This window comes from Hemitrygon akajei, chromosome 11, assembly GCF_048418815.1.
Source record: "Hemitrygon akajei chromosome 11, sHemAka1.3, whole genome shotgun sequence".
NCBI classification, from domain to species: domain Eukaryota; kingdom Metazoa; phylum Chordata; class Chondrichthyes; order Myliobatiformes; family Dasyatidae; genus Hemitrygon; species Hemitrygon akajei.
The window spans coordinates 163,674,794-163,688,298 of NC_133134.1; the positions used below are offsets into that span (position 1 = coordinate 163,674,794).

General features: G+C 43.9%; 1 non-coding gene across 1 annotated transcript; it reads right to left on the reverse strand.

Moving 5' to 3' along the window:
- Positions 1-549: 549 nt before the first annotated feature.
- LOC140736398 (U6 spliceosomal RNA) lies at positions 550-656 on the reverse strand. The gene has a single exon (XR_012100933.1). It is a non-coding gene; the product is annotated as a U6 spliceosomal RNA (small nuclear RNA).
- Positions 657-13,505: the final 12,849 nt, after the last annotated feature.

A 13,505-nucleotide genomic window follows, 5' to 3' on the forward strand; every position in this document is an offset into this window, starting at 1 on the left:
CCTTTTGAACTATTCCCAGAAAATTCAGCCACCTCTGTTCTGTCATCATCCCCACCAGTATCCTTCTCCAGTCACCTGGGCAAGCTCCTCTTTCATGCCTCTGTAATTCCCTTTGTTCCTCTGCGATACTGATACATCTGACTTGTGCTTCTCCCTCTCAAATTGCAGTATGAATTCAATCATATGATCACTGCCTCCTCAGGGTTCCTTTACGTTAAGTTGACTAATGAAATCTGGGTTATTACACAACACCCAATCTAATATAGTTTTTCCCCGAGTAGGCTCAAGCAGAAGCTGCTCTAAAAAGTCATCTCGTAGGCATTCAACAAATTTCCTCTCTTGCGATCCGACACCAACCTAATTTTTCCAATCCCCTTCTATGTTGGAATCCCCCCATTGTAATTGTGTCATTCCCTTTATTACATGCCTTTTCTGGCTCCCTTTGCAATCTCAATCCCGTATCTTGGCTGCTATTTGGAGGTCTATATGTGATTCCCATAATGGTTTTTTTTATCCTTGTAGTTTTCTTTTTTTTTCTTTCTTTTTTTTAAATTTAAAAAACGCTTCACGAATTTGCGTGTCATCCTTGCGCAGGGGCCATGCTAATCTTCTCTGTATCGTTCCAATTTTAGTATATGTGCTGCCGAAGCGAGCACCATAGTTTCTTAACTTCACCCACAAAGATTCAACATTCTCTAACCCTATGGCACCTCCTTCAAAAGATGTAATTCCATCTCTTATCAACAGAGCCACACCACTGCCTATGCCTTCCTGCTTGTCCTTTTGATACAAAATATATCCTTTGATGTTAAGCTCCCAACTATGGTCTTCGTTCAGCCACGACTCAGTGATGCCCACAACGTCATACCAACCAATCTCGAATTGTATCACAAGTTTGTCCACTATTCCAAATGCTATGCACCTTTAACTACTGCATCTTCAGTCTTGCTTTCTTCGCCTTTATGAATGTTGCCTCTGTGGTACAATTTAACTCTTTGCTCTGTCTGCGGTTGTACCCAATCATTGGCTTATCCTTCCTTACATTCATGTTACACCCATCATCGACTTGTAAACCTGTTGGCTCATCCTCAGCTCCATCATCCTGGTTCCCATGCCCCTGCCATATTTGTTTAAACCACTCCCAACATTTGAGAGCTGGAGACATGGCTGAAATGTCTAATTTCCGGGGGCATAATTTTAAGGTGATTATAGGGAAGTTTGGGGGGGGGGGGGGCGGGTGGTGTCAGAGCTGCTGTAAGTGTTTTACACCGAGAGAGAGTGGTGGATGCATGGAATATGCTGCCAAGGGTGTTGGTAGAGGGAGGCAGCTACATTGGGGCGTTTTAGAATCTCTTAGATAGAGATAAAGTATGGGTGATAGAAAAATGATGGACTATGTGGGAGTTACGGTTAGATTGATCTTAGAATAGGTTAAAAGATCAGCACCACATGGTAGGTTGAAGGGCCTGTACTGTGCTGTGAAATTCTGTATTCCATAAATTTCAGGTGTGGAGACAAGTGACCACAGTTCCATCAGATTATTGTAGTCACCCCAAGTGGTTCAGTTGGAAGGAATAAATCATGTCTTATCTGGTCTGGGTCTCTGTTTGACCCTAGCCCCACATCGGTGTGGTTACCTCTGAAGCTAACCTAGCCGAGGCCAGACCAAACATTCTTCCCTCTATGGGAGGTTCCAGCCTCAAAATTCCCACCTTATTCAGTGCAGCCTGTTGCATCTCATTCCCACCGACCCCTCCTCCTGCCCCACTCTGTCCATCTACCTGAGGAAAGGGGGCTTTATATTAATGAACTTCACCAGTGCATTGAACATAGCCAGTCAAAGAAGAAGCAGATTTGGGCCATTTGGCCCCTCAAGCCTGATTGCTGATTCTGTGCTATTCCCTTCCTTGTGTTGGATCTGGTGATATTGATCCCGGGTTCTTCAGAAGTCAAGAATGAAATATAAAACTGGGTTCTTGCAACTGTTTTCACTGCTATAAGAATGAAGAACATGTAAAGGAAAGACAAAGAAGTCATGGTCATCTCAAACTCAGACAAGTGATCAGCAAGATTCCAGTGATAACCAGTGACATATAAAATAACCAGGTTCAAGTGCATGACACTGGCTACTAGAAAATACAGAAGCAACTGCACTGTAATTACTGGAAATTTCATGTTTATTCACTGATTGGCCACTTTATTAGGCACACATGTGCACCTACTCATTAATAGATAGATAGATAGATAGATAGATAGATAGATAGATAGATAGATAGATAGATAGATAGATAGATAGATAGATACTTTATTCATCCCCATGGGGAAATTCAACTTTTTTTCCAATGTCCCATACACTTGTTGTAGCAAAACTAATTACATACAATACTTAACTTAGTAAAAAATATGATATGCATCTAAATCACTATCTCAAAAAGCATTAATAATACAAACATCTAATCAGCCAATCACGTGGCAGCAACTCAATGCATAAAAGCATGCAGACACGGTCAAGAGGTTCAGTTGCTGTTCAGACTGAACAGCAGAATGGGGAAGAAATATGATCTGAGTGCCAGACGGGGCGGTTCGGGTATCTCAGAAGCTGCTGATCTCCTGGGAATTTTGTGCACAACAGTCTCTGGAGTTTACAGAAAATGTGAAAAACAAAAAAAAACAAATCCACCAAGTGGCAGTTCTACGGGAGAAAAGCCTCATTAATGAGAGGGGTCAGAGGAGAACGGCCAGACTGGCTCAAGCTGACAGAAAGGCAGCAGTAACTGAAATGATCACGTTACAACAGTGGTGGGCAGAAGAGCGTCTCTGAATGCACAACACGTCGGACCTTAAAGTGGAAGGGTTACAGGAGCAGAAGACCATGGATATACAGTCAATAGCCACTTTATTAGATAGAGGTATCTAATAAAGTGGCCACTGAGCGTATATATAATTACATAAAAATACAAGCATAGGAAAGTCAAACTATAAGAAAAGTTGAATAAAAATAACAATTCTGCACCCTAATCCAACAACTGCCTATATCATTGTTCTCTTACCATCCAAAGATCTATCAATCTCTACCTTAGGCATCCCTCATAACTGAGTACCCACGGCTTCTGAACTTGAGATTTGTAAAGTTCCTAGAGTGGAATCTGAAGGCCCGGACTCAAGATTGATATTCATGTGTTTAAATCAGGAAAATTATATTTGGTTAAGTAAATAAATTCTGAAATGAAGCGCACCCATCTGTGATGACAAGCATAGATTGTTGTCGTCTGAGATTGTTGTATATTTGCCCCATCTACACTGGAATATCAGAACATGCAGTGAAATGCATCGTTTCTGTACCAAAGACCAACATAGCCCCCAAGTCTGGATTACTTAACTGTTTATTTTTCTCCATAGATGCTGCCTGACTTGCTGAGTCAATATTCTGTTTATGTGGTGTCTAAAAGAAATAAATATGGCACTTTAAAGGGCTCATTTAATGCCTAATTCTAGATGTGCTGCTTGAGGCAGAATACAAAATGTCTCGGAGTGAAACATGGACTGCTTATGCCCCTCCATGGGTGCTGCCTGATCTACTGAGCTCCCCCAGCATTTTGTATGTGTTGCTCTGTTGCTATAGGCAGAGGATGTGCTGGAGCACCCGGCAATTATCACCGTGCTTCCAGTGCCAACGTAGCATGCCCACTACACCAAAACACCTGGCGGGAACCCACGTGGTCACAGGGAGAAGGTAGAAAGTCCTTACAGACAGTGGTGAGGATTAAACTCCAAATAGTGATCGGTGATTAGCTCTGGTGTCATGTTAATCACTATGCTACTGGGCCTCCATTCAATACCTACCGTGTATCCTTCACAGAAATTAAATGATGTGAGCTTAGTGCAGAGAAGTGATGGTGAGATAAATGATTAATATTTTATTTTATTTTATTTTCAGTATACGATATATGTTTTGTGGGTGCACCATGGTCCGGAGGAACGTTGTTTCATTCGGTTGTATATATGTACAGTCAGATGACAATAAGCTTGAATTTGAAATGATCAGTGTGATTTGTTGACTAGCAGGGCTGAACAACCTCTACGTGCATCTCTTCCTAAATGGCCAACTCTTTATCCGAGCTAGAACTATTTACTTATTTAGAGACACAGCATGGTAACGGGCCTTTCTGGCCTAAAGAGCCTATGCCGCCCAATTATACCATGTGACCAATTAACCTACCAACCCTTATGCCTTCTGGGAAGTGGGAGGGAACCAGAGCACTTGGAGAAAATGCACGCGGTCACAGGGAAAATGTGCAAACTCCTTACAGACAGTGGCAGGAAGTGAACCTGGGTCACTTGTGCTGCAATAGAAATCTGATGGTGGATTCTAGAATGTTTCTAAGCCATTTCTAGAATGTTGAGTGTGTTTCTTCAGGCTTCTGTACGTTCTCTCTGAGGGTAGCAATGAGAAGAGGGCATGTCATCTTTACGCTGATACTATGGCCTGTTGTCTGCACTCTTCAGCTTGAGTACTAGGATTCTGAACAGCTTGTCAATTTCTCTGAGCTTCTCTCACTTTCAAAATCCACTCAGCGGAGGCTGATGTTACTTAACCTCACTTAACCTCTATCATCTTTGATGCTTTGCACATACATCTCAAATTCAAAGTCAGAATTGAATTAATTGTCGCCTGCACAAGTTCATGTATGTATAGGTGCGATGCAGAACCTAGAGTCACAGAGTCATAGGCCACAACAGCACAGAAACAGGCCCTTCGGCCCATCTAGTCTGTGGCAAACCACTAATCAGCCTAGTTTTTTCAACCAGCACCTGGACCATAGCCCTCCATGCTTCTCCCATCTATGTACCTATCCAAATTTCTCTTAAATGTTGAAATAGACCCCTCATCCACCACTTACGGCTCCTCCATAGAGATTGTTAAGGGCACCAAATTTCTTGGTGTTCACCTGGCAGAGAATCTCACGTGGTCCCTCAACACCAGCTCAATAGCAAAGAAAGCCCAGCAGCATCTCTACTTTCTGCGAAGGCTGAGGGAAGTCCATCTCCCACCCCTCATCCTCATCACATTCTACAGAGGATGTATTGAGAGCATCCTGAGCAGCTGCATCACTGCCTGGTTTGGAAATTGCACCATCTCGGATCGCAAGACCCTGCAGCGGATAGTGAGGTCAGCTGAGAAGATCATTGGGGTCTCTCTTCCCGCCATCACGGACATTTACACTACACGCTGCATCTGCAAAGCAAACAGCATTATGAAGGACCCCACGCACCCCTCATACAAACTCTTCTCCCTCCTGCCGTCTGGGAAAAGGCACCGAAGCATTCGGGCTCTCATGACCAGACTATGCAACAGTTTCTTCCCCCAAGCTATCAGACTCCTCAATTCCCAGAGTCTAGTCTCTCTCTCTCTCTCTCTCTCTCACACACACACACACACACACACACACATACATACACACACACACACACACACACACACACACACACACACACACACACACACACACACACACACACACACACACACACACACACACACACACACACACACACACACACACACACACCTCCACTCCCTTTGCAATTTTCACTCATTTCTTTCTCAATTCCTGCTAAAACATTGTTTATGTTGTTCACATTTACATTTACATAATTTATTTTGTATTGTAATTTGCCTTTTACTGTTCCTATTGTCTTGTTTATTAATTATTGTACTGTCTTGCACTGTTTTGTGCACTTTATGTAGTCCCGTGTAGGTCTGAAGTCTAATATAGTTCTGTGTTGTTTCAGGTAGTCTAGTGTAGTTTTGTGTTGTTTCATGTAGCACCAGGGTCCTGGAGGAACGTTGTTTCGTATTTACTGTGTACTGTACCAGCAGTTATGGTTGAAATGACAATAAAAAGCGACTTGACTTGACTTGTGCTTGCAGCTCGTTCCACACTTTCACAATGAATGTTCCCCCTCATATTCCCTTAAACATTTCATCTTTCACCCCTAACCCATGACCTCCAGTTCTAGTCTCAACCTGTGGAAAAAGCCTGCTTACATTTACCCATCTATACACCTCACAATTTTGCATACCTCTTTCAAATATCCCCTCAATCTTCTACGCTCTAGGGAATGTGATACTTGCCGAAAAATCACGGACTCATAGCATCATTTTAGCATCATACAAGAGAAATATAAATTATGTATATTAATTATACACAATTTTTGCCAGAAAGAGAATAATTAGAACTGGTCATAGTGTTGATAAAATGTAACACAGGTTAATCCCTCTGCCTGTGCTTGCATACACCACAAGAGTGTTTAATGTGTGTTGCAACAGCTATCCACCCTTTGTTGAGCGTTTTTCCATTCAACCTATCTGTTTTGACATTTCTTTTTTCAGACTTCCTCAGCGTTATGCATTAGCCTTGTGAATTGTGCAATCCTTGTGTGCTGTCAGAGAGAACACAACAGAGAGAACATGCTGAACATTCTAGAAAGTGTCAGCAGTGCTTCTCTGGTGTGGCACAGACTGGATGAAGTGGCAAAGTTAGAAGTTTTACAAATTTGCTTACTTTGTCTGATTTTTTTCACTCTAATTTCTTTCACTCAGCTTCCGCCTCACTCACCTCAGGATTCTCACCTCCAAGACCAATGGACAAAGATTGTAAAACTGTGCTCAATAGAGGCAGAAGGTGCAATGGTGTGTGAAGTCATTGGGTCATAAATTTCGAGACCTGAGCTCAAGCTGAGATTAGATCACATGGTAGTGTAGCAGTTAGTGTAAAACCATAACAGTGCCAACTACTTGGGTTCAATTCCCACTGCTGACTTCATACATGCTCCCCATGACCTTAGAAATCTACAGCACATTACAGGCCCTTCAGCCCACAAACCATGTAACCTGCTCTAGAAACTGCCTAGAATTTCCCTATCACATAGCCCTCTATTTTTCTAAGCTCCATGTACTTATCTTAGAGTCTCTTTAAAGATCCTATTGTATCCGCCTCCACTACTGTCACCGGCAGTGCATCCCACCCACCACCCCCTCTGTGTGAAAAACTCACTCCTGATATTCCCCCTGTTCCTATTTCCAAGCACCTTAAAACTATGCCCCCTTGGGTTAGCCATTTCAGCCCTGGGAAAAAGCCTCTGGCTATCCACACGATCAACGCCCCTTATCATCTTATACAGCTTTATCAGGTCACCTCTCATCCCTTGTGAGTTTCCTCTGGGTTCTCCAGTTTCCTCCCACATTCCGAAGTTTATGCATGTAAAGTGCACGGAATAGGTAAACAGTAAACAGCTCACAGTCCTAGTAACAAGACCTCGGTGGTGGCAGGGTATTCATTAGTCTGGCAGCCTGGGGGAAGAAGCTGTTACCCAGTCTGGCAGTCCTAGTCCCGATGCTCCTGTACCTCCTTCCTGACGGTAGTGGGTTAAAGAGATTGTGGGATGGGTGGTAGGGATCCTCAGTAATGCCTCAGGCCCTTTGTAGAAGCAATATTGATAGGATGAAATGATCTGTATGGATGGCATGCAAAACAAAGATGTTCCTGATGAGAGGACAGAGAAAAGGGAGTGTGCAGGGGAGGGGTCCTGGAGCAGTGGAAGGTGTAAGCACTGGAGTCCTTGGCCCTGGTCCTTTGCCTCTCCCCTGTTCCCCATCCCCAACTCCTATCCATATCTCTTTGTGTCTGCCCCAGCCCTTGTTCCCGAGTCTGTCCTTGACCTCCTCCCTGCTCTTGATTCTACCCTGGTCTGTGCCTCTGCACTTCAAAGTTCAAAATAAACTTATTACTGAAGTCTCCTTATGCTAGCCTGAGATTCATTTTCTTGCAGGCATTCACAGTAGGACCAATGTAGAACGAAACACAAACAAAGACTGACAAACAGTCAATGAGGCAGCATGGTAACACAGCGGTTAGCACAACTCTTTGCAGTGCAGCTGACCCACGTTCTCTTCCCGCCGCTGCCTGTAAGGAGTTTGTACGTTCTCCTTGTGACAGAGCAGGTTTCCTCTCAAAGTCCAAAGGCGTACTGATTAGCAGATTAATTGGACATTGTCATTTGTCCTGTTTTTAGCCTAGGGCTAAATCAGGAGCTGCTGGGAGGCATGGCTCGAAGGGCCTATTCCACTCTGCAAAAAAAAAGGTGAATAAATAATACTGAGAACTTAAGTTGTAGAATCTGTGAAAGAGAGTCCACTGGTTGTGGCGTCGGTTCAGAGCACTGTTCCCTCTGAGCTGTGTGGGTGTGTGACCGCACACTCACTGAAATGCTCCCGTGCACATAGCCTTCGTAGCCGCACAGCTGGAACTTTATCTTTATAAAGTGTTTTCTTAAAGTGCTGTGCAGTGTAGAGGCCATGTAGAAATGTCCTGCTCAGAGATGTAAAACAGAATAGAGGGAATGTTGGTTCAGAGTTACGCCTGTCCCTATTCTTGCCCGTTTCTGAGTCCTCGGCAATATGAGATCCCCAAGCTTACGCTGTGAGACTATTTTTTTTTGCTGTTTTATATTTAGAGACAAAATGTTGACACAATCATGAGCCCATTGCGAAACCCTGCAATTGTTGACAGCAGCCTCACCAGGGAGACTGATTCACAGATAACTATTGTGCAAACAGCCAAGCATAAACTGGTGTTACCCAGAAGCTGGAGAGGTTTTACTGGGCTCTTGTTTCTGCGAATCTCTCTATCATGCCTTGAAACGTCAAGCTAGGAGATGGTGATGGATAACCTGCTTGGGAAGTTCAATGTTTGAAGAAAATATGTTATCAAAGTATGTACTGCATATGTCACCCCTCACATTCATTTCCTTGCAGGCACTTGCAGTAGGACAAAGAAATACAATAGCATGAATGGAAAACTGCTCACAAAGACTTATAACCAACCAATGTGCAAAAGAAGACGAACTGTGTAAATAAATAAATACGTTCATTTGTGACATTTACCAGGAGCAGTGCAGACTCAAAGCATTGTTGAGGATCCCTACTACCCATCCCACAATCTCTCTGACTCACTACCATCAGGAAGGAGGTGCAGGGGCATCAGGATTAAGACTCTCGGGCTGGGTTACAACTTTCTCGCCCAGGCTGTGAGACTAGAGAACACCCTGCCACCATTGAGGTCCCGTCACTAGACAGCGAGCTGTTTACTGATTACCTGTAGTAAACACAAAGTGCACTGCAGATGCTGTGGTCAAATCAAGACGTACAAAAAAGCTGGATGAACTCAGCAGGTCGGGCAGCATCCGTTGACTGCTTCTTTCAATGGATGCTGCCCGACCTGCTGAGTTCATCCAGCTTGTTTGTACGTACTGTTTACCTGTACTGTGCACTACATGCATTTTGAATTATATTTATTAAATTATTTGTGGTAATATTTTATTTAATGTTCTGTGTATGATATATGTCTTGTGGGTGCACCATGGCCTGGAGGAACATTGTTTTGTTTGGTTGTATTTATGTACAGTCAGGTAACAATAAACTTGAACTTAAATTATACTGAGAACATAGCTTTCAGTCCAAAAATTCATCACAAGAAAACTGTGTTATTTTGCAAAGGGTCAATTGTCCTTACTTTTTTACAATTTGGTTATAAGCAAAAGAGCTTCTGCAGATGCTGGAAATCTTTTGCACAACACGCAAAGTGCTGGAGGAGCTCTGCAGGTCAGGGGAATTATCAATCGAGATTTTCAGCCAACACCCATCTATGTTGGTGCCAAAAATGAGGCAGCACTTACGGGTTGCCCAGCACAATGCTTGCTGGTTTGCTTTTTAACACAAACAATGCACTTCATTTCATGTTTCGATGTTTCGATATACATGTGACAAATAAAGCTCATCTTCATCTCTATTCTCTCATTTAATCCTCCCCACATTCCCGTTAACTCCCCCAACTACCACTCACCCACACACTAAAGCCAATTTACCGTAAACTTCTGCTTAATCGCATCTGCCATATTCCTATTGTCCATACCCCTCTATTCCCTAACTGTGTCTGCTTCTTAAACATTGTTATCATATCTGCTTCCACCACTAGTCCTGGCAGCCTGTTGCAAACACCCAGCAGTCTCGATATAAAAATCTTGCATTGCAAATATCCTTTAAGCTTCCTCTCTCTCGCCTTTCACGCTCAGCTTGTCTCATTTAAGATCGATTGTTTGCATTTCTGGTTGCCTAGTGATAAGAGGGATGTAGCTAGGTTAGAAAAGGCATAAGAAAGATCTATAAGAATGTCATAAAGCTCTCCTACCGTTGAGAACATCTACACGGAGGAAAGCAGCATCCATCAGCAGGGACCCCTCACCACCCAGTCCATGCCCTTTCCTCGCTGCTGCAATCAGGAAGGAGGTACAGGAGCCTCAGAACTCACACCACCAGGTTCAGGAACACCCCTCAACTATCAGGCTCTTGAACTGGGGCGGGGGCTAACTTCACTCAACTTCTCTTATCCCAACACTGAACCGTTCCCACAATTTATGGACTCACTTTCATGGATACTTCATCTCATGTTCTTGATAGTTATTATGTATTTATTATTACTTTTTTCTCTCATTTGTATTTGCACAATTTGTTGTCTTTTGCACATCGGTTGTTTACCTGTCCTGTTGGGTGCAGTCGTTCATTGATTCTATTGTGCTTCTTGGGTTTACTGTGTATGCCCACAAGGAAATAAATCATAGGGTTGTATATGATGATTTATATGTACTTTGACAATAAACTTACTTTGAACTTTGAGATTCTGCAGTTTTTACAAGAAAGAACAAAAACACCAAGCCACGTTAGTAATGATTTTGTTTACAAGAGGATCTGCAGATGCTGGAAGTGCAGAGCCACGCATTTACAAAACGCTGGAGAAACTCAGCAGGTCAGGCAGCATCTGTGGAGAGGAATAAACGGTCATTAGGACTGAGTGGGTTAAAGGGTCAGCACAACATTATGGGCTGAAGGGTGTGTACTGTACTGCGCTATGTTCTCTAGTTGGGAGCTCGTCAGCTGGGGAGGGCCTGGAGCACTCAATCAATTCTACTAGATGGGAATTCATATCCCTGTTATCAGACTCCAAAACAAACCCTCTCTCCCAAGCTTTGCCATGGGATGAGATTATCGGGGAAAGGGGCTCAATTTATGGATATGTTCCCCACAAGCAACCCCACTGATTTTTGGGAATTCCCATCCCAAGGAGGAGGAAGGAGCCTTTGAGATGATATCAGAATCTTGAGGCTATGCAGCAAATCGGTTTTTGCCACCATATGCGCAAGAGGTGACGTGCTAGTGTAGTGGTTAGGGTAATGCATTACCGTGCCCAGTGATTGGAAGTCTGGGGTTCATTTCCCACAGTGTACTGTAAGGGGTTTGTGCAGGTGGGGCTCAGCAGCCTGCCCAAGAGAAGGAAAACTCTGATTTTAAACCTCTGCTGCCTTGTGGCCATACCCGCCCATGGGAAAGGCTTCGGGAGTAAACCCCGAGGAAGAAATCTGGAGCCGGGGTCCCTGAGGCAGTTTGATGTTGTTTACAACTTCACTCTGGCAACCTCTGCGACGACACTGGTACCAAGCTGTATCGGCACTTGCCCTTCCCCTGGACGGCATCAGTGACGTGGAGAGGGGGAACCCGCTGCATGGGCAATGGCCGGTTCTTCAAATCTTCCCGCCCAGGCTTGCGCCCCGGACAGGATACAGTCCACCAGAGGCACAAACCCATGGTCCCTTGGGATCGGCGGCTGCCTACTACTGTAAGGAGTTTTACATTCTACCCATGGTAACATGGGACTCCTCTGGGTTTTCCAACTTCCTTCCATATTTCAAAGACATACAGATTAGGGTTAGTAAGTTGTAGATGTGCTGTGTTGGCACCAGAGCATGGCGACATTACGGGCTCCCCAGGCGCACCTTCAGGTTGTGCCCCAGACTCCTTTTTCTGTGTAATCCACTCAAATCCCAAGTCTTTGAAGCTTCAGTCTCCTTTAGTCCTAATGCCCATTGCCAATTAATTTTTCTTATTTGCTATTGCCGTAGAAACTCATTTTAAGTGTGATGTGATATCTACAAGTAGGACATTTTTTTGAAGTGAAATTTGATTCTATGTTTTTCCATTTATTTTGGTAGTTCTTCAGAGCATATATGATTTTTCCACAGGACAGATTCAATCTTCTTTGATATGTCTTTGTGTCTCAGTCACAGCTCCTCCCACATCCCCCTCATTCCTATGTCCAAAGGTTTAGGGCTCAAAATCCCATCCCAGATGCTTGAGCAAAAACCTCCAGTAGCCACTCTGGAGCAGTACAAGGAATGCTGCCCTGTCGGGGCAACTGTTTTCCAGAGAATACATCACACTGAGGCTTGAAGAGTTTCCATGGTTCTATCATGGAAAAGTTAGTCCTGGTGGCCTGGCCAGTATTTATTCTGAAGCAACATTATGAGTAGTAGTTAGTTGATGACTGATATCTGTGGGAGTTTGCTATGAACAAACTGGCTGCCACATTTCTTATATTATAACAGTGACTTCCCATTAATTGGTTCATAAATCCTTTTGTCCTTTAGACTCTTGTAGGGTTTAAGTCAATCTAAGTTCACTTTCATTCTATCCTTGTATTAAGAATAATCCTGCCTGCTTAAGGTATATGGGTGTATCACACACACACACACACACACACACACACACACACACACACACACACACACACACACACACTCACTCACTCACTCACACACGTGCATGCACACACACACACACACAAACCCATCCACAAACACACACGATCTCACCCACAGACACACACACTCACACACACACGTGCATGCACACACACACTCACACACACACACACACTCACACACGTGCAAGCACACACACACACGTGCATGCACACACACACACAAACCCATCCACAAACACACACGATCTCACCCACAGACACACACACTCACACACACACGTGCAAGCACACACACACACACACACACGTGCATGCACACACACACACACAAATCCATCCACAAACACACATGATCTCACCCACAGACACACACACTCACACACACACGTGCAAGCACACACACACACACACACGTGCATGCACACACACACACACACACACAAATCCATCCACAAACACACATGATCTCACCCACAGACACACACACTCACACACACACGTGCATGCACACACACACAAATCCATCCACAAACACACATGATCTCACACACTCAGACACAACACAGACATGTGCCCACACACAAACACAAATGTATACACACATACACGCAGCATAAATTTAGCCTTGACATCTTTTGTTTTCCACTGGAGAGCTTTGAAACCCCTAAACTGTTTCCTACAGAACACTCATTTCTGATTCACAGCCATCTGCTGGGGCAGTGACCAATCATTCCTGATTCACAGCCATCTGCTGGGGCAGTGACCAATCGGCCCATGCTCTAATACAGAAACTAAGCAGTGTGTTGTGTTACCCGTTGAATCAGCAAGTTTCTCAATGAGTCATACAAA